This window comes from Crinia signifera, chromosome 6 (assembly GCF_055691185.1).
Source record: "Crinia signifera chromosome 6, ASM5569118v1, whole genome shotgun sequence".
Taxonomy (NCBI): Eukaryota; Metazoa; Chordata; class Amphibia; order Anura; family Myobatrachidae; genus Crinia; species Crinia signifera.
In genome coordinates this window covers 119,993,085-120,012,845 of record NC_139222.1, presented here as the reverse complement: position 1 = coordinate 120,012,845, position 19,761 = coordinate 119,993,085, and the positions used below count along the sequence as shown (strand labels likewise).

The 19,761-nt window shown below is 44.7% G+C and overlaps 1 protein-coding gene across 6 annotated transcripts in view; it reads left to right on the top strand.

The window, feature by feature from the left end:
- LOC146007043 (uncharacterized) overlaps nucleotides 1-19,761 on the top strand; it is a 120,287-nt gene that overhangs the window by 75,627 nt on the left and 24,899 nt on the right. Inside the window, exon 4 of one of the 6 annotated variants that reach the window (XR_014444217.1) lies at nucleotides 4,069-4,134. The exons of the other annotated variants lie outside the window; for them this stretch is intronic. The gene's annotated coding sequence lies outside the window, so the exon portion shown is untranslated. Of the gene's footprint in view, nucleotides 1-4,068; nucleotides 4,135-19,761 lie in introns of those variants that run through there. 6 annotated transcript variants of the gene reach the window in all.

Here is a 19,761-nt window from a genome sequence, read left to right as displayed (position 1 = left end):
GCACCTCGAATACGGGGTACAATTCTGGGCCCCACATTATAAAAAGGACATCATAGAATTAGGAAAAATCCAAATAAGAGCAACAAAGCTTATTAGGGGAATGGAAAATTTAAGCTATGAGGAAAGATTAAACAATTTGGGACTATTTACACTAAAGAAGAGACGTTTAAGCGGGGACATGCTCAACATGTATAAATATATTAGGGACCAATATAAGAAACTGTCAAACACCCTTTTTCTGCTAGAAAGGAATCTAGGACACGAGGGCAGGAGTCTAGTTTAGAAGAAAAAAGATTTTGTTCATCTAGAAGAAAAAATTTCTTTACAGTCAGAGGAGTCAAACTTTGGAACTCTCTTCCTGGAGAAGTTGGGGGAAATTTAAGATGAATTCGTAAAAAAAAAATCGTATTTTCATAGGAAAATTAAATTTTTTTGGGAGCGTATTCGTATTTTTGGCATATACTATGCCAAAAATACGAATTTTCATATGCGTATTGATGGGACATTCGTATTTGTATTTACAATACTAATGAATACACCATCGAAAGAATACGACAGGAATCACCATTCAAAAGAATGTTGATTCCTGATTTACTAAGCTAATTGGCGTAAAACAGCCGCAAATGGCCGGCCAAATATGGCAGGAAAATACACTTTATTTTCCTGTCGTATTTGGCAGAAGCCTGCACGGATCAGTCAGATTAGTGCAGGCTTCAGTGTGTTAAAAATAGAAAAATAAATAAATTTAAAAAACGGCGTGCCCCCTCCACAGCCGTAACAAGCACCAGGCTGAAAGAGCCAGGGCTGGTATTAAAAAATCAGGAAACCTGGCAAATAGGGGTTCCCCAGCCATATGTAGTCGTATTCATTCATATTAAGAATACGAATATGAAATTTCGTATTCTTATTCTTAGTACATTTCCCCCGTGGTGTCGGCAGACACTATAAATACGTTTAAAATAAGATTGGATAAACATTTATTGGTTAAAAACATCCATGGGTATGAATAAGTAACATAATCAGTCTTTAAAATATCAGAACATACTATACAATAAGGGATAAACTATTATAAACCTAGGTTGAACTAGATGGACACAAATCTTTATTCAGCCTCACCTACTATGTAACTATGTAACATTCAATCTCAAAATCAGGAACTGTACTGTGGGTGATCCTTCCAGCATATGCAAAGGGCATGCAAATGGTGGAAGGAGCCACCTCTGTACAGTAATGGAAAGGTCAGGCATCGCAACAACCAACACCCTTGGACTCTCCCTGGAGATTTGTGATACCATGTATTTAGAAGGCACAGTTGTTTAGATCGTCATGTGAAGCTGAACCACAAGTTATGATAATAGGCCAGGGCCTTAGCTGTTCCTTGCCACTCCATGTAGTAAATGGCCTATTGGCAAGCTTATGTTTCTCCTCAAACGATTCACATTTATATTTTTTCTTCAAGGTACTGAAATTTGCCATTTTGGATATACATGCCCTCTATAAGTACTTTCGGCATTGGCAAACGACGTTGCCGGCATTTCATGTTCTTCGTCATGTCTAGTGGCAGTAGCTTCAGCACTAGGAAGAAGTGGTTCATGTTCTTTCACTATTTTATCCTCCAAATTTTGGTTCTCCATTATCTTTCTAGAGTATCACTGGACTGGAATTATGCAGCACTGTCACTGGACTGGACTATTGTAGCAGTATCACTGGACTAGACTATACAGCACTTTCCCTGGACTGGACTATACACACAGTATCACTGGACTGGACTATACAGCACTTTCATTGGACTGATATATACACAGAATATCACTGGACTGGACTATACAGCAATTTTACTGGACTGTACTACACAGCAGTATCACTGGAACTGGACAATAAATCACTTTCACTGGACTGGACTAGTACAGCAGACAGCACTATCACTGGACTGGACAAGACAGCACTATTTGAGTCAATGGACAAGGCAGCCCTATCACTGGACTGGACGGCTGGCGAGCAAGCAGGCAGACAGGCAGGTGGCCAGGTGGTGCTGCGTCTTCACTCTCCTAGACTGGAGTGAGGATGGCATCTGGTCGCCCACCCCTTCAAAGGGTCCGGATCTCGTGAGATCCGATGGTGGGATCTCGCTAGGTCAGAAGACACGTGCTCCGAGTCTGGGCGGGAATTCCCGAGTTCTGATTCCCGAGTTCTGATTGGGGGTGTCCGGGTACAGTATGTGAGGGAACTGAGCTTTCAAAAAACATTTTACCACCTCATGTCAATAGGCCTGTCTCTGTTTGCTGGCAGCTGCTCCCTGGTGCACTGATGAAGCACCGAGATCTATCAATAGCAGACTGGATAGGAGAAGCTATTACCACTGGACATGCTTAGGTGATCCATGCTGTCCCTTTTATTGCATGCTGATGCCATAGTGTAGTAAAATGTAGTATATGTACTACTGCTATTGTGTCATGACTTAAGCTGCTCACCGGGAGGTGTTTCCAGTTGACTTTCCTCACCAGTGTTTGCCTATGGTATGCACCAAAAATGTAAGACAAAGGGGAGACTCAAAAAGGTCTGCTCTGAATGTGCCGTAAGCCCAAAGGAACAAATAAACAGGAAGCACGCCCCTTACATTACGTACCGACACCTTAACATAAACAGAAGGTAGAACAGTCTCCTCTAGAAGCACAGTGACAGTTTATTCCCAGTCCACCTCTTATCAGCAACCACTGCCATACGCTCCATCAAGTTTTGCTGTTCTCCGCAAGCAGTGCACAGACGCACAGACTCCACTGTCAGTACAACTGTCACATTTTGTAACAGAATGTGACATCAAGTCCCACAATAGTCTGTTGGGTGACAAAGGACCTTCATACTGTCATTTACCAAAGCCACGGCATGGTAAAGATGTAACCTTCTGTGTAGTTTGTCTTAACTGTCACTGACAAACACTGATGAGAAAGGCGTTTCCGCCCCAAGCAATGAGACAGAACTGGACGCTGAATGACATAAAGTAATTTCTTCTATGACTTGAAAAATGTTTCAAAATATGCCAGTAATCAAAATATCAAAGTTTGAAGTGTCATATAAACACAAATTGGAGAGAAAAAAAACAGCAAAATTGTGTAAAAGAAAATCAGAAATACTTTCATGGCTATTTCTGAAGATGCTTCTTTTTTTTTTTTTTCAAACAAATTTTATTGATTTTAAAGTGCATACAAATGAGTCTGTATAAAAGGTACAGTATCAGTAACAATCTTCAAAACAAACAACATACAGAGTGATCATAACAGAGAATGTAAGCCGGCATAGGTCTTTGCATTTGGCCCTTGTTTGCTGTATGGTCATATGTACCACATATGGCTTCTATGAGGGATCCGGTATATTGTGCTTTTGCCGGGGTAGGGACACAGCCCTGCAATTAATCTGTCGGTTATAACAGTATCCCTTTCGATACAGTGGTCATTTAAACAGAATGTAGCTGACCTTATCAACTCTGAGTATAAAAATAACACTAAGTACTTTCTTCAAAAACACATCATTTAAGGCACTTAAAAGAGAGTTGAAAATAGTAGGAAAAGTGGAATAGAAGAGGGGAGAGGAGGGAAGGGAGGGGGGGGGGGTAACTTGGAGTAGCACGCCCTTTGTCTGTTTGTTATTACAGTGAGTACCACTTCAGGAGTCAAAACCTTTTGTAAACATCAGTAGAAGTGCATCTGATCAAGTAGCCTGCATTTCTGAGATTCTCTCATAATGTTCCCATCTTCTGAAAAATCCTGTACTGGTTGACCTCGGTAAAGAGGAGTCATACTTATCGAAGTACATTATTTTGGATATCATGAGAAGTAGATTTTGTAAAGAGGGGGTGTGAGGGGAGATTTATTGTTTGAGGATCAGTTTCTTTGCTGCCGTTACCAATATAGTAAGGAAGGGTACTGTATGTGTCGAGCCTGTGAGGCAGTTAGTTGCCATAGATCAAAGTTGGCAAATAGCATAGGTATAGGGTGAAGAGGGGGGGAGATGTCAAAATGAGTCTTGATGTAATTAATGATTTTGTTCCAATATTTTTTGATGTGTCCGCAGGTCCACAGATTATGAAATATCGTCGCGGAGCTGCCTCTGCATTTTGGGCATTGACCTGTCTCCCCATCTACATAATGGCTCCTTTGAGCTTGAGATATGTATGCTCTGTTGAGTGTCTTGATGTGTGTTTCCTGCAATAAAGAGGATCTCAATGTGCTCATTATGTCTTTGTGATATTTAAATAGAGTATCCTGGGATAGCATGTCTGGGAGGTCTTGGGCCCATGATTGCGTGATGCGGGACCAGAGGGGTTCGGTGAGGGGGGCTAGTAATTCAGCGTAAATCAATCTCGTTTTGAATTTTTTGGATTGGAATTTAGAGGTGATCCTGTAAAATGGGTCTAGAGAGTTTTGGGTGAATGTGTCAGTTGGGAGGAATTTAATGTAGTGCGTGAGTTGCATGATAGGGAATAGAGTGCTGTGGGGAAGTCCAAAGTTCTCCCGTAGCTGTGAGAAAGTGTATATATCTCCTCCCGGGTCATAGACTTGGGAAGTGAGGTATAGTCCCTTTGCCTTGATGCGGTTAAAGACAGCAGAATTCACAGTCGGGGTGAACATCGGGTTCCCCCAGATTGTCAGCCAAGGGGAATTAGAAGGATTCTTTTTGAGAGTTTTACATAAGAAGTGCCACGCCTCATATGTATCTTTAAAAAAGACATTGGAGTGTATCAGGGTCGGGATTAAGTTTTTGGGGGAGTGAAGCAGCGCACATGGTGAATAAGGAAAAAACATCGCTTTATCTAGATCTGGGATGGCATAATGGTCTCGGTCAAGGATCCAATCTAGAGCATATCTATTGAGCAGGGCTTTGGAGTAAAGAAGTAGATCAGGGAAACCCAGGCCTCCGAGTTGTTTAGGTTGTTGCAACTTTTGGATTGATATTCTAGGCTTCTTTGAGTGCCAGATAAAGGAGCTGCATTTTTTTGTGGTATGTAGGGCATCTTTTCTGGAGATACTGATTGGAAGAAGCTGCATGACATATGTAAGCTTAGGGAGCAGGATAGTTTTTACTACCTCTGTGCGTCCTAGTAGGGACAAAGGGAGATCCTTCCATCCTTCCAGGGAGTTGGTTATTTTCAGTATAGTGGGGGTAAAGTTTAATTTATATAGGTTTTCAAGTTTGCTTGGTATGAGGATGCCGAGATATTTGATATGGGAGGGCTGTATTCTAATGGTATTTAAATCTGGTCTATTTGGGAACTCCGGGGGTAGGCCAGAGATGGTAAGTAGTTCGGATTTCCCTATATTTATTTTATAACCTGAAAAGGCTCCAAACTGAGTGATGATCTCTAAGGATGTGGGGATTGAATGTTGGGGGTTTGACAAGAAAAGTAGCATGTCATCAGCAAAAAGAGACACACGTACATCTGAGTGTCCTACCTTAATGCCTGTATAGAGGGGAGATGAGCGGAGAGCGACAGCTAGGGGTTCCAAAGCGAGGGCAAATAAAAGAGGGGACAAGGGGCAGCCCTGTCTTGTACCTCGGAGTACTTTGAAAGGTTCCGAGATGGAGCCATTGCAGATAATTCTCGAAGACGAGGCCTCATACAGAGTTTGTAGCCATGATATAAATACCTCTGGAAAGCCAAATCGGTTAAGGGTAAAATATAGGTGGTCCCAGTGGACCATGTCAAAGGCCTTCTCGGCATCCAAGGAGAGAATGGCCCTCGAAGGCCCCGACACAGAACCCTGGGATTGGGAGAGTACTGTTAGAACCTTCCTGATATTCGTCACCGGATGTCTCCCAGCAACAAATCCAGTCTGGTCGGGGTGGACCAAGTTAGGCACCACGGCTTCAATCTATCTGAAAGAATTTTAGTTAAAAGCTTATAATCCAGGTTTAACAGGGATATAGGTCTGTATGAGGCCGGGCCCGAGAGGTCTCTACCCGGTTTAGGTATTACCCGGATATTAGCAGAGTTGAACAACATTGGGAGAGTTTTGGAGTGTAGGATGGCATTAAACATAGAGGTGATGAACGGGGCTATATGGGGTAAAAGAAGTTTATAATACTCGGCCGTGAAGCCGTCAGGTCCAGGGGCTTTTCCTGGTTTTAAATGGGAGATAGCATTGGTGACTTCATCTAGCGTAATTTCAGAAATAATATTTTCTTTTGTCCCTTCATCTAGTTGAGGCAATGTAATGTTTTCCCAAAAGTGGTCTCGTGATTGACCTCTGAGATCGGGAGAGAGTATAGATCAGCATAAAATTTATTCAGGACTTCTGCTATTTGGTTATTGGATGTGGTACGGGTGCCATCAGGTTTAGTTAAGGGATGAATCATGGATGGGGGTTTTTGTCCCTGCAGGAGGTTTGTTAGAAGCCTGCTTGACTTGTTGCCATATTTGTGGAATTTATATTCTTTTTTAAAAGTATATCGTGCCTCAAGTTTGGTAAGTAGTTTATCAAAATGGGCTCTAGTTAGGTTATAAGTGCTACGATTTTGTGGGGAGGGGTGGGATTTATATGCTTGATATGCATCAGTGAGAGCAGTTTGTGTTGAGATGTAATCTGCGGTTAACCTACGCTTTTGGTGTGTGGAGAGGGATATTATTGCGCCTCTAATGACCGCTTTAGAGGCCTGCCAATATAGTATAGGGTTGGAGGTGAGGGTTTCTGAGTTATCCTTGTGATAATTTTCCCACGCCTTCAGCACCTCCTCTCTCAGTGAGGCAGAGGAGGCCAAGGTAGGTGGGCACCTAACATGGAAGGCTCGGGGGTGAGGGCCAGTTTTACCCAGGTCACAGCATGGTCGGAGAGTGTTATGGTCTCTATTGTAGACTCTTCAATATTTGGTAACAGAGTGGACGATGCCAGAATATAGTCTATTCGGGAGAGGCCTCCCGTGGATGCCGAGAGGCATGTAAATTCAGAATCAGTGGGGTGAAGTGTGCGCCATACGTCCACAAGGTGGAGTTTTGAGGCCAATGCTGTCACGCCAAACTTGGGTTGGCGTCTTTTGGTCTTAGTCTGCACCTGTTTGTCTAACACAGGGTGGGCTAACATATTGAGATCACCACATAATAATAATGGGAGATGCAAGTGAGGGGATATCAAGGAGACAAGTTTATCTAAAAAAAATTTTGAATAAACATTTGGAGCGTAGACATTAACACAAACATAAGTTTTATCAGAAATTGTTAAATGACACAACAGAAAACGGCCTTCTGGATCAGGTTCTATATGCCCCACCTTCACTGGGACTGAGCCTCTAGATCAGGGGTGTCAAACTCAAATTCATCGGGGGCTGCATCAGCAGTTTGGTCACCCTCAAAGGGACGGTTGTATCTGTAGGACTATGTGTCCACTCTTTATTATCATAAATTATTGTCACTGCATTCAATTATTGTATACTCAGCAGTAGCATTTCCCTCCTGCTATTGCTGTGAACTGCAGTGCATTAGGGCACACGCTGCCTGCACAGGGGGGCAGCACTCAGTCTTAGGGCATATGTCCTGCTTATTATCATGGGACACAGCAATTAATGATGGGCTGCAATGTGCCAGTGCAAACACACACACATAGGCAGAGAGTTTGACACTTACCCGCTCTGATGCGTCCACTCAAGTCTGAGCTGCTCCACCACCAAGGACACAGCTGCACTCTCACACAGGCGCATTTCCCCCTCCCTCCTGTGAGTAGCGCTCCTCGCACTATCTATCCAGGAGTGGGGGGCAGCGTGCTCCCGGTCACTGTGCAGTGCACACTCAGCAGTAAGTGACCTGGAGCGCACAGCAGCAGCAGCACCATTCACCATGACGGACCTGCTCTTTCCTCTCTCTGGCTCCTATACAGCAGGTGGGAGCGGAGGAGGGGTTGACGACCGGCAGCACTGCGCTAGAGGGCAGACGTTCTCTGGCTTGAAGGCTGCCGCGCATGCGCTGAAGAGGCGGCGGCTGCGCGGGCCACATGAAGAGGTCTGGCAGGCCGGATTTGGCCCGCGGGCCTTGTGTTTGACACCCCTGCTCTAGATAATATCACTAAGCCTCTCGCCTTGGAATTGTATGGGGCCGAGGCTTGTACCTTTCATCCCAGGATGGACAATTTAAGAGACTCGGCAGCAGTCAAGTGTGTCTCCTGAAGGCACGCAATATCAGCCCGTAATTTATTTAGATATAATAGAATTTTCTTTCGCTTGCAGGGGGAATTAATCCCACCTACATTCCAGGAGGCTAACTTAACAGACATAAAACATCAACATAAGAGGTATCCAATGGTTTTATACTCACATAAGGTAATCTGACACATGTAGACGCGCTGGGGGGGGGAGGTGGGGAGGGAAGAAAAGGTTGGGAGAGGAGCAGAGAAGAAAAGCAGATAAAGAAGAGAAAAAAGGAAAACATTTCCATTAATCTTATAACAAATAAACTTTCGGGGGAAGAAGAACTAGAAAATGCAACCTTGTGCATCACAGATGGGAACGCACAAAGCTCCCAAGGCACTTTTGCCCATAAAGCTTAATTACGAACTGTAACGCCAACATGAGGGGGGGGGGATGAGAAATCAAAACGTCCGGGGAAGGACTCTTGAACGCTGTAGTTTGGAGCTGGGGGTTTATATCCTGTCTCCGGACTGGGTGAGGTGGCAGACGATAGGGGGAAGGGGGGGGGGGGGATATGTCTACCCCAATTACAGCAGCTGAGAAAGTGCGTGGAGGTCTGGGGAGAAGAAGAAATAATTACACGGGTAGTCTAGGTGTTTGATTCCTCCATGTATGTGCTAGGGGGGTTGAGGGGTGGGGTTCCCAGGTAGGTCACGACTTATCTACACAGTAAAAACGGTATATGGGTGTCTTTGCGTGATGATCTTCGGACCGTTTATAGCTGGGAGGGGGTGTGGATTAAAGATAGGTGAAGCTAGTTGAGTATCTCTGGAACAGAATGTGTAGTTGCTTTAGTCACATTCGGACATAGAGCGGGGCGAAGTGTGGGTCTGAGCCTCCTTATCAAGGTATTGCTCCGCATCTGGGGGGGTAGAGAAGTCTTTGTACGAGTTCCCATCGAAAATGCGCAGCTTGGCCGGGAATAGAAGTGCAAATTTTCTTTCAGCTTTGATCAGCCTAGAGCATATCTGGGAGAAATCTTTCCTCGCCTTAGCGACTTCTGCTGAGAAATCTTGGAATAGTAGTATTTTATTCCCCTCCCATTCGATGTTCCTGTGTCTGCGGGAGGCACTCCAGATTAACTCCTTATGGAGATAGTTAAGTAGTTTAAAGATTACAGCCCTGGGTCTGGCTCTCTCCTGTGAACGCTGGGGGCCTAGCCTGTGAGCCCTCTCCAAAACCATATCTGAGCAGCGATCTTGTATCTGACGCAGGTTTGGGAGTGTAATTTTTATAAAGTCATAGAGGTTTTGACCCTTGACTGATTCTGGCAGGCCAATTATCCTCAGGTTATTTCTTCTGGACCTGTTTTCCAGGTCCTGAAGCCTGTTATGGACCTGATACAGCTCCTTGGTGTGCCTGTGTGACTCTTGTTTTAATTCTGCAATTGCCATAAAGTTTTCTCCCACCCTGTGTTCATTTATCAGTGTCCTCTGGGTAAGTTGAGCAATCTGATGTTTAATATCTGCGGTTTGCTCTTTTAATAAAGGACCAATGGCTATTCTTATGGCTTGTACCATATCCCCATATGTGACTGGGTGTGAGGGCGCCGGAAGTACCTGTACAGAGTCTGCAGAGCTATCTTCCGTTAGGAGAGGGGCTGCGATAGTGTCCCCACTGTGGGTGATGTCCGGCGTGCTGGGGTGTCAGGAGGCACCAGAAGGGGTCCGGGCGCGGCGTCTGAAAAGCTGGGCGCCATCTCGGATTCTCTTGCTTTCTTTTCAGCCTCGCGCTGTGCGCGGCTTTTGGAGGCGAGCATCGCTGCAAGCTGTTCCTCCATGCAGTGGTGAGCTTCTAGGGAGGAAGGGGTGGTGGGTTGCGGCGTCTGGGAGGCGAAATTGCCTTGTAAAAGTTGCTTTGGGCGGCCTTGTGAGCGGAGCTGCAGAGTTCAGCCTCCTCTCATCAAGGAGCCGGAACCGGAAGTCCCTGAAGATGCTTCTTAGTGGCAATTATTTACTGGCAGATGTAGTTTAAGCAGTTTGAAAATTTAAAGTGTAAAATAAATGTGTTTTGAATTAGTCACATTGGGGAATATTTATCAAGCTAATACATGAGAAAATACTGTAACATTAGTGGCATCACTAGGGGTGTGTGGGTGTTGGCCGATCCTAGGTGTCACCTTGCATGGGGTGACACCAAAATGCTGGCTCCATCTGAGTGATAGGAGCCTGATGCTCTACTCACGCTGAGCAAAGGAAAGGTTTCTTTACAGTAAGGGCAGTTAAGATATGGATCCTTCTGACAGAAGGGTGTAATAGCAGATTAAATTGAGACATTTAAAAAAAGTTTGTTTTTTTTTTAGCAGAAAAAAGTATCCAGGGGTATAACCATCAATTATAATGTATAATACTGGTCCAAGAGAGAAATAGGACAGCCTTTTTGGGTAAAGGAGGATTCTTGTTCTGGATGAGGAGTGTCACAGCCCAGCAGAGATGAAGGTGACAAGAGAACCTGCATGTGATGTTTAACACGTCAGCAATAGTATAAGCCTCCCTGTGAGAACACCAGGATCTAGGCTAAAGGCAGGGACTCCATGAAATGATTGAGGACTTATTTAAACCTCTTTAGGATCCTTTCAGGTCCTTTTGGGGGGTGGGTTTGTGCTGCGGAGCCAGGGGAGGTTCCATACTTACTTGCAGGTTGTGCCTTACAAGCACTATAAGTCTCCCGAGAGTCAGACCTAACAGACCAAGGCCCGAAAGAAAGGAAAATGTGAATATAGAAAGAGCATACACTGGTGCTGGTAAATTGTAGTGACTTCTCCCCGACTGCTGCTATGTTCAAGGGAAGACTGTTTATGAATTGGCTATTGAGCCTCCTTACATCAAACTTTGTGGACAGCTTTATGGCTTCTGTAAATAAAATCACAAATGGCTAAATAGCTATCCAATAGTCTGCATTGTGCCAAGGATGGGCCTGTGTGACATGGGCTGGGATTTTGTTGTGGGACTTCCAAGGGAAACTAAGACAGAGGAGTACTGGGGAAAGGGGTACCCCTTGAAGTGTATCCCACCCTTGAAAACTTAATGTCAGCGCCATTGGCTAGTATGTCTTTATATAAACCAAGGAGAAGGTGTATCATTAAGAGAATAATCAAAAGGAGGACTATTCAGCCACATGGGCTAAGTTGGCTACAATTAAGATACAGCCTAGTTTAATCCATTCCTGCTTAAAAGGATCAGTGTGTGGGAAGGTATAGAAGTGCCTGTGGATATTGTCATCAAAACTGTGAACCTCCTATGGATATTTGTACTTCTATCTTATTTTTGTGACTTGACTTTTCTGTACGTGTTATGTCTGAAAAACTATGCTAAACCTTGTTAAAATGGAAAAGTGCTCACTTTCAAATTAACCAGCTGACAATCTTATAAAGTATTTCAATCACAGTCTTGAAACTGCTGAGTGAGGTGTATTTTGATTCATAAGTAAAGGGATTGATAAAAGAGTACCTTTTGTTTGCACCAGGATATTGGAAGGCTTCGTTGGATAGAGTGCAGTTTTCTTATGATAAAAGACCTGAGGAATAGGCTGGGCCATTTAACATCTATTTGTTCAATCTGATTCAAGGCATATCGGTGACCAGTGTCATATGGATTTCTGTTTTTCTTTCTTTTTACTTTTATCGTGCTGTTTTATTGTGGATTAGGCAGGGCCAGCGCCACCACTAGGCAGCTTTAGGCATTTGCCTGGGGGCGCCAGCCACTAGAGGGAGGCACTTGGGAGCAGGTCCCCCCCCTGGATGAAAGTGAGAGGTGCCCGCACCACCACCCTTCCCCCCCAGCGATTCTGTGGTGGCCGCAACCCCCCCCTCTTGCCATAGAGTGGATGAGCAGCGGGGGCTGGTTGCAAATCCCCCCCACCCCCCATGGAGAGCAACTCAGTGGTGGCAGTGGCCACAACTTTCCCCCCAGTGGAGCGACTCGGCGGCCGCCGCATGACACCCCCCCTCCCACCTCCCATGGAGTGACTTGGCGGCCCTTGCCACATCACCTCAAGCCCCCCGTGGAGTGACTCGATGGCCCTCGCCACATCATGCTTGCCCTGAGTGTAAGGGAGAATCCTAAAAGGCAGCTCCCTAGGTGAGCCGGTGGAAGTAAATTTTCAGTCACAGCACAACACGCAGAGATGTAAACAGAGGTCGCCTAAAAAATCTCAGCCACAAGAACAAACCCCTGCCACTACCTCTATACAATCTGACCAATGGGGAAAACTGGAAAACAGTCAACCCCAGACATTGGATATGACAATAAAACACTTACCAACCATAGACAAAATGGACCTGATACAGGCCACTCTCGATTCAGTTATTTCCAAAATAGCATAAAACACGTCCAGAATAGTTACTTTTTCTGTTTTCGGGTCGTTATTTATTCTCCAATGAGAAAACATCATAGAAATATCTTCCATTGGAAAATAAACCTTTATGTGATTGATATAGGCACACAAATTGTAAGTTAGGTAAATGCAAAAATGTAATTCTACACCTAAAGGGGGTCATTCTGGTTAACAAACTCCCTCGTACTTCGGAGTTCGATGGTGAAGATCTCATAAATGAATATGTGCATGTGCAGGTCTTCACTGCAGACACCCTCGGGGCAGGAGGGCAAGGGGCGTTACCTGGGCATGCCCATGAAAAGCTGGGACCATCAAATAATTTCAGGTCCCCACGCAAGCCTGCAAATGGATGTTTATGCAAAACATCCATTTGCAGTGCTGCAGGGAGGGGGGGCGGGCTTTTGCACGGCCGGCGGTAAATGGACTGTGATGTAACTGTTCAGTTCTTATCATCCATGGGTAAATGTACTACCCATCAGATACTGCTGTCTTATATTTCTATATCCCATCTTTTAAACCAGGGGTTCTCAAACTCGGTCCTCAGGACCCCACGCAGTTCACGTTTTTCAGGTCATCCTGCAGGTGCACAGGTGCATTCATTACTCATTGACACATTTTAACCCCTTCACGACATTTGACGTATATATACGTCATGGCCGGGAAGTACTTCCCGACACATGACGTATATATACGTCATGACTTTAAACTGTCACTGCGTCTAGAGACGCAGTGACAGAGGGACGATGTCTGCTGTCCCTGACAGCAGACATGTCCCTGCATGCCCAGGGGGGGCTGCGATGCCGCCCCCCCGACGGCGATCGCTGTGATTGGCTGTTCAGTGTGAACAGCCATTCACAGCGTTTTCCTGTGTTACCAGCGAATCAGACGCTCGGTAACACAGGTGTCAATCACCGCCGGGCATCAGGGGGCATGAGGGGGTCATCGGTGACGATGACACCTCACCCCACCCTCACCCCACCTGCCCCCAAGGCTGTGATTGGTCCGTGGGACCCACGGACCAATCACAGCCAAGGCGCGACATTTAAACTAACGGTGACTGCGCTGCAGACGCCATTCCGGTCTGGAATAGCGTGCAGAGCGGTCACCGTGCCTATCTGCCGTGATACTGACCTGATCCTTGCTAATACTTACCTGATCCTTGCAAATACCTTACCTGATCACTTGATCACTGCTTGTAGCGTGCTGGACGCTTCCTGGATCTGACTTCCTGAGACTTCCTGCTGCTGCTGCAGTGTGATAGAGAGATAGAGAGATAGAGAGAGAGATAGAGAGAGATAGAGAGATAGTGACAGAGAGAGCTATATTTTGTGTCTGCTACCCCCCCTTTTTGGGGGTGCAGGTTTTTTTTTTTATATATATAACTGTCAGTGCTGCTGCTGCAGTGTCATAGAGTGATAGATAGTGATAGATAGTGAGAGATAGAGAGATAGAGAGAGATAGTGACAGAGAGTGATAGAGAGTGTATATTTTGTGTCTGCTACCCCCGCCTTTTGTGCTGATCACTATATCTGAGGTGATCAGCAACTTTTTGGGGGCGCAGAGGTTTTTTTTTTTTATATATACCTGTCAGTTGCTGCCAGTTGCACTGTCAGTTGCACCAAAGGTTGTGCACCTGCTGCCCCTCACTGGTAATCAGTGTCGCATCACTGATCACCTTTTTTTTTTTTGTGGGTGCTGTGTGGTCTTTTTTTAATTTTTTTTTTACACACACTGTGATTTTGTGGGTGTCCTGTGGCCACTGTGCGCTGATCAGTGACGTACATCACTGATCAGCTTTTTCGGCACAGGGTTGATCTATTTTTTTTTTTTTGATCAAATTCCTGTTGCCTTTGAGCGCTGTTCAGTGACGGACGTTACTGACCAACATCTGTGCTCAATTTTTGGCACAGGACCTTTTTTTTTGTTTTTTTAACCCCTTCAATTTTTTTTTTTTAACCCCTTCAATTTTTTTTTTTTTAACCCCTTCAATTTTTTTTTTTTTGTATAAAGTATTTTTTTTTTTCTGCACTACATACACACTACACACTACATACCCCCCGGGTTGAAATAAAGTTTGTACCCCCCCCCCTACACTATACACGTGTTGAAACATTTCACTACCAGTAACACAAAAATAAAAATGGCATCCCAAATGTCATCCCAAATGTCATCCCAAATGTCATCCCAGTCATCCAGAAGAATGTATTCAGTGGAGGAGGCATATGCCATGCTTGCCTCTGACTCTGACACAGCCAGTGAGGCAAGCGGGGAATTTGAAGGATTCGTCTTAAGCTCCTCTTCCTCCTCTGGTGATGAGGGACCCCCTCAAAGACGCCCCCGTAGAGCAGCTGAGACCCCCCCCCAATAATTGATCTCGTATGGACCCCACCACCAGACAATTTTGAGCCCCAGGTTCCTGAGTTTTTGGCCATGCCAGGAATCCAATTTGATTCCACAGGTCTCAGAGAAATTGACTTTTTCAAATTATTTTTCTCTGATGATTTTATAAATTTAATGGTGGACCAAACTAATTTATATGCCCAGCAGTTTATTGCTCAAAACCCCACGTCATCATTTGCTAGGTGGACCCCTGTAGATGCAGTAGAGATGATGACGTTTTGGGGTCTGGTGTTTCATATGGGCATAGTAAAAAAGCCACAAATTAGGCAATATTGGAGTACAGATGTTCTGTACAGCACCCCATTTTACCGTATGGCCATGCCCCGGGCTCGATTTGAGACGATCCATAAATTTATACATTACACCGATAATGCACAGTGCCCACCCAGAGATGATCCCACCTTTGACAGGCTATTCAAAGTCAGGCCGGTCATTGATCATTTCAGTGCCAAATTTGCAGAGCTATACATCCCTGATAAATGTATTAGTATCGACGAGTCCCTTATACATTTTAAAGGAAGGGTTAAATTCCGCCAGTACCTTCCCAGTAAGAGGGCAAGGTATGGCATAAAAATGTATAAGCTGTGTGAAAGCACCACAGGGTACACCCACAAGTTTAGGGTATATGAAGGGAAGGATTCAAGAATTGAACCGCCAGAATGCCCCCCCTCCCTCGTAGGTGTTAGTGGAAAAATTGTCTGGGATTTAATGCACCCCTTCCTGGATAAGGGTTATCACCTCTATGTGGATAACTTTTACACTAGCATCCCCCTGTTTAAGGCCCTTGGTTCAAGAGGTACAGCAGCTTGCGGTACTGTGCGCAAGAACCAAAGAGGCCTCCCCAAAACGCACATTGCCCAAGTACTAAGAAGGGGTGAAAGCAGGGGAATATGCACCGAAAATATGTTGTTGGTCAAATATAAGGACAAGAGGGATGTCCTTATACTGACAACAATTCATGGAGACAGTACCACCTCCATCCCTGTACGAGGTACCAGTACCCACACCTCAAAACCAAATTGTATCCTAGATTACAATAAGTACATGGGCGGAGTGGATCTTTCAGATCAGGTACTGAAGCCGTACAGTGCCCTGCGGAAAACAAATATCTGGTACAAGAAGCTGGCCGTGTATATCATCCAGATGGCACTGTATAACGCTTACGTGCTATTCCGTTCTACCGGCCAGAGGGGGACATTTATGCACTTTCAAGAGGAAGTCATAAAGGGCCTAATATTTGGGAACCAGCAGGCAGAGGGCCCCAGTACTTCTAGTACTGGCCCCCGTATTGTACCAGGGCAGCATTTTCCCAACGAAATCCCCTCCACTGCAAGAAAGGGCAGGACACAAAAAAGGTGCAAAGTTTGCTATAAAAAGGGAATAAGAAAGGAAACTATTTTCCACTGTGAAACTTGCCCCGACAAACCCGGCCTATGTATAAAGGAGTGTTTCAAAATATACCACACATCTATGGATTATTAGGTTCATCATTTCACCGTGCTTCGGGGGTCTTGCTAATGCCACATAGCACCCACCATTCATTCCACCAGAATCTGAGCTGCAAAATCCAAAAATCACTCCTTCCCTTCTGAGTCCTGCCATGCACCCAACTGGTATTTTTTGGTCACATGTGAGGCATTTCCATACTCTGGAGAAATGGGGGCACAGATTTTGGGGTGCTTTGTCTCCTTCATTCCTTGTGAAAATGACAAAATTTGAGCCAGAACTGCATTTTTGTGTAAAAAAATGTAATTTTTCATTTTCACTGCCCAGTTGTATCAAAATTGGTGAAACCCCTGGGGGTTTGAAATGTACACTATACCCCTAGATGAATTCCCTGAGGGGTGTAGTTTGCAAAATGGGGTCACTTGTGGGGGGGTTCCACTGTATTGGTAATGCAACATAGCACCCACCATTCATTCCACCAAAATCTGTGCTCCAAAATCCAAAAATCACTCCTTCCCTTCTGAGTCCTGCCATGCACCCAACTGGTATTTTTTGGTCACATGTGAGGCATTGCCGTACTCTGGAGAAATGGGGGCACAGATTTTGGGGTGCTTTGTCTCCTTCATTCCTTGTGAAAATGACAAATTTTGAGCCAGAACTGCATTTTTGTGTAAAAAAATGTAATTTTTCATTTTCACTGCCCAGTTGTATCAAAATTGGTGAAACCCCTGGGGGTTTGAAATGTACACTATACCCCTAGATGAATTCCCTGAGGGGTGTAGTTTGCAAAATGGGGTCACTTGTGGGGGGGTTCCACTGTATTGGTAATGCAACATAGCACCCACCATTCATTCCACCAAAATCTGTGCTCCAAAATCCAAAAATCACTCCTTCCCTTCTGAGTCCTGCCATGCACCCAACTGGTATTTTTTGGTCACATGTGAGGCATTGCCGTACTCTGGAGAAATGGGGGCACAGATTTTGGGGTGCTTTGTCTGCTTCATTCCTTGTGAAAATGACAAATTTTGAGCCAGAACTGCATTTTTGTGTAAAAAAATGTAATTTTTCATTTTCACTGCCCAGTTGTATCAAAATTGGTGAAACCCCTGGGGGTTTGAAATGTACACTATACCCCTAGATGAATTCCCTGAGGGGTGTAGTTTGCAAAATGGGGTCACTTGTGGGGGGGTTCCACTGTATTGGTAATGCAACATAGCACCCACCATTCATTCCACCAAAATCTGTGCTGCAAAATCCAAAAATCACTCCTTCCCTTCTGAGTCCTGCCATGCGCCCAACTGGTATTTTTTGGTCACATGTGAGGCATTGCCGTACTCGGGAGAAATTGGGGCACAGACTTTGGGGTGCTTTGTCTCCTTCATTCCTTGTGAAAATGAAAAATTTTGAGCCAGAAGTGCATGTTTGTGTAAAAAAATGTAATTTTTCATTTTCACAGCCCAGTTGTACCACAATTGGTGAAACCCCTGGGGGTTTGAAATGTACACTATACCCCTAGATGAATTCCCTGAGGGGTGTACTTTGCAAAATGGGGTGACTTGTGGGGGGGTTCCACTGTATTGGTGCTTTGGGAGTCTTGCTAATGCAACATAGCACCCACCATTCATTCCACCAAAATCTGTGCTGCAAAATCCAAAAATCACTCCTTCCCTTCTGAGTCCTGCCATGCGCCCAACTGGTATTTTTTGGTCACATGTGAGGCATTGCCGTACTCGGGAGAAATTGGGGCACAGACTTTGGGGTGCTTTGTCTCCTTCATTCCTTGTGAAAATGAAAAATTTTGAGCCAGAAGTGCATGTTTGTGTAAAAAAATGTAATTTTTCATTTTCACAGCCCAGTTGTACCACAATTGGTGAAACCCCTGGGGGTTTGAAATGTACACTATACCCCTAGATGAATTCCCTGAGGGGTGTACTTTGCAAAATGGGGTGACTTGTGGGGGGGTTCCACTGTATTGGTGCTTTGGGAGTCTTGCTAATGCAACATAGCACCCACCATTCATTCCACCAAAATCTGTGCTGCAAAATCCAAAAATCACTCCTTCCCTTCTGAGTCCTGCCATGCGCCCAACTGGTATTTTTTGGTCACATGTGAGGCATTGCCGTACTCGGGAGAAATTGGGGCACAGACTTTGGGGTGCTTTGTCTCCTTCATTCCTTGTGAAAATGAAAAATTTTGAGCCAGAAGTGCATGTTTGTGTAAAAAAATTTAATTTTTCATTTTCACAGCCCAGTTGTACCACAATTGGTGGAACCCCTGGGGGTTTGAAATGTACACTATACCCCTAGATGAATTCCCTGAGGGGTGTACTTTGCAAAATGGGGTGACTTGTGGGGGGGTTCCACTGTATTGGTGCTTTGGGAGTCTTGCTAATGCAACATAGCACCCACCATTCATTCCACCAAAATCTGTGCTGCAAAATCCAAAAATCACTCCTTCCCTTCTGAGTCCTGCCATGCGCCCAACTGGTATTTTTTGGTCACATGTGAGGCATTGCCGTACTCGGGAGAAATTGGGGCACAGACTTTGGGGTGCTTTGTCTCCTTCATTCCTTGTGAAAATGAAAAATTTTGAGCAAGAAGTGCATGTTTGTGTAAAAAAATGTAATTTTTCATTTTCACAGCCCAGTTGTACCACAATTGGTGAAACCCCTGGGGGTTTGAAATGTACACTATACCCCTAGATGAATTCCCTGAGGGGTGTACTTTGCAAAATGGGGTGACTTGTGGGGGGGTTCCACTGTATTGGTGCTTTGGGAGTCTTGCTAATGCAACATAGCACCCACCATTCATTCCACCAAAATCTGTGCTGCAAAATCCAAAAATCACTCCTTCCCTTCTGAGTCCTGCCATGCGCCCAACTGGTATTTTTTGGTCACATGTGAGGCATTGCCGTACTCGGGAGAAATTGGGGCACAGACTTTGGGGTGCTTTGTCTCCTTCATTCCTTGTGAAAATAAAAAAAAATTTGAGCCAGAAGTGCATGTTTGTGTAAAAAAATGTAATTTTTCATTTTCACAGCCCAGTTGTACCAAAATTGGTGAAACCCCTGGGGGTTTGAAATGTACACTATACCCCTAGATGAATTCCCTGAGGGGTGTAGATTGCAAAATGGGGTGACTTGTGGGGGAGGTTCCTAACTTTTAGCACTTATGGTGCCTAGAAACCTACATGGTGCCTAAAAAAAAATCTCATAAAAAGGAGGCTCCAAAATCAAGTAGGTGCTCCTTCTATTATGAAGCCTGTGGTTTGGTCAACGTGCACACTAGGGCCACATATAGGATATTTTTGAAAACAAAATAATTGGGGGAATCAATTTTTAGTCACATTTCTCTAGTAAAATCTACTGTATTCGTTAGAAAAATGTATTAAAATTGAAACTCTGCAAAAAAAA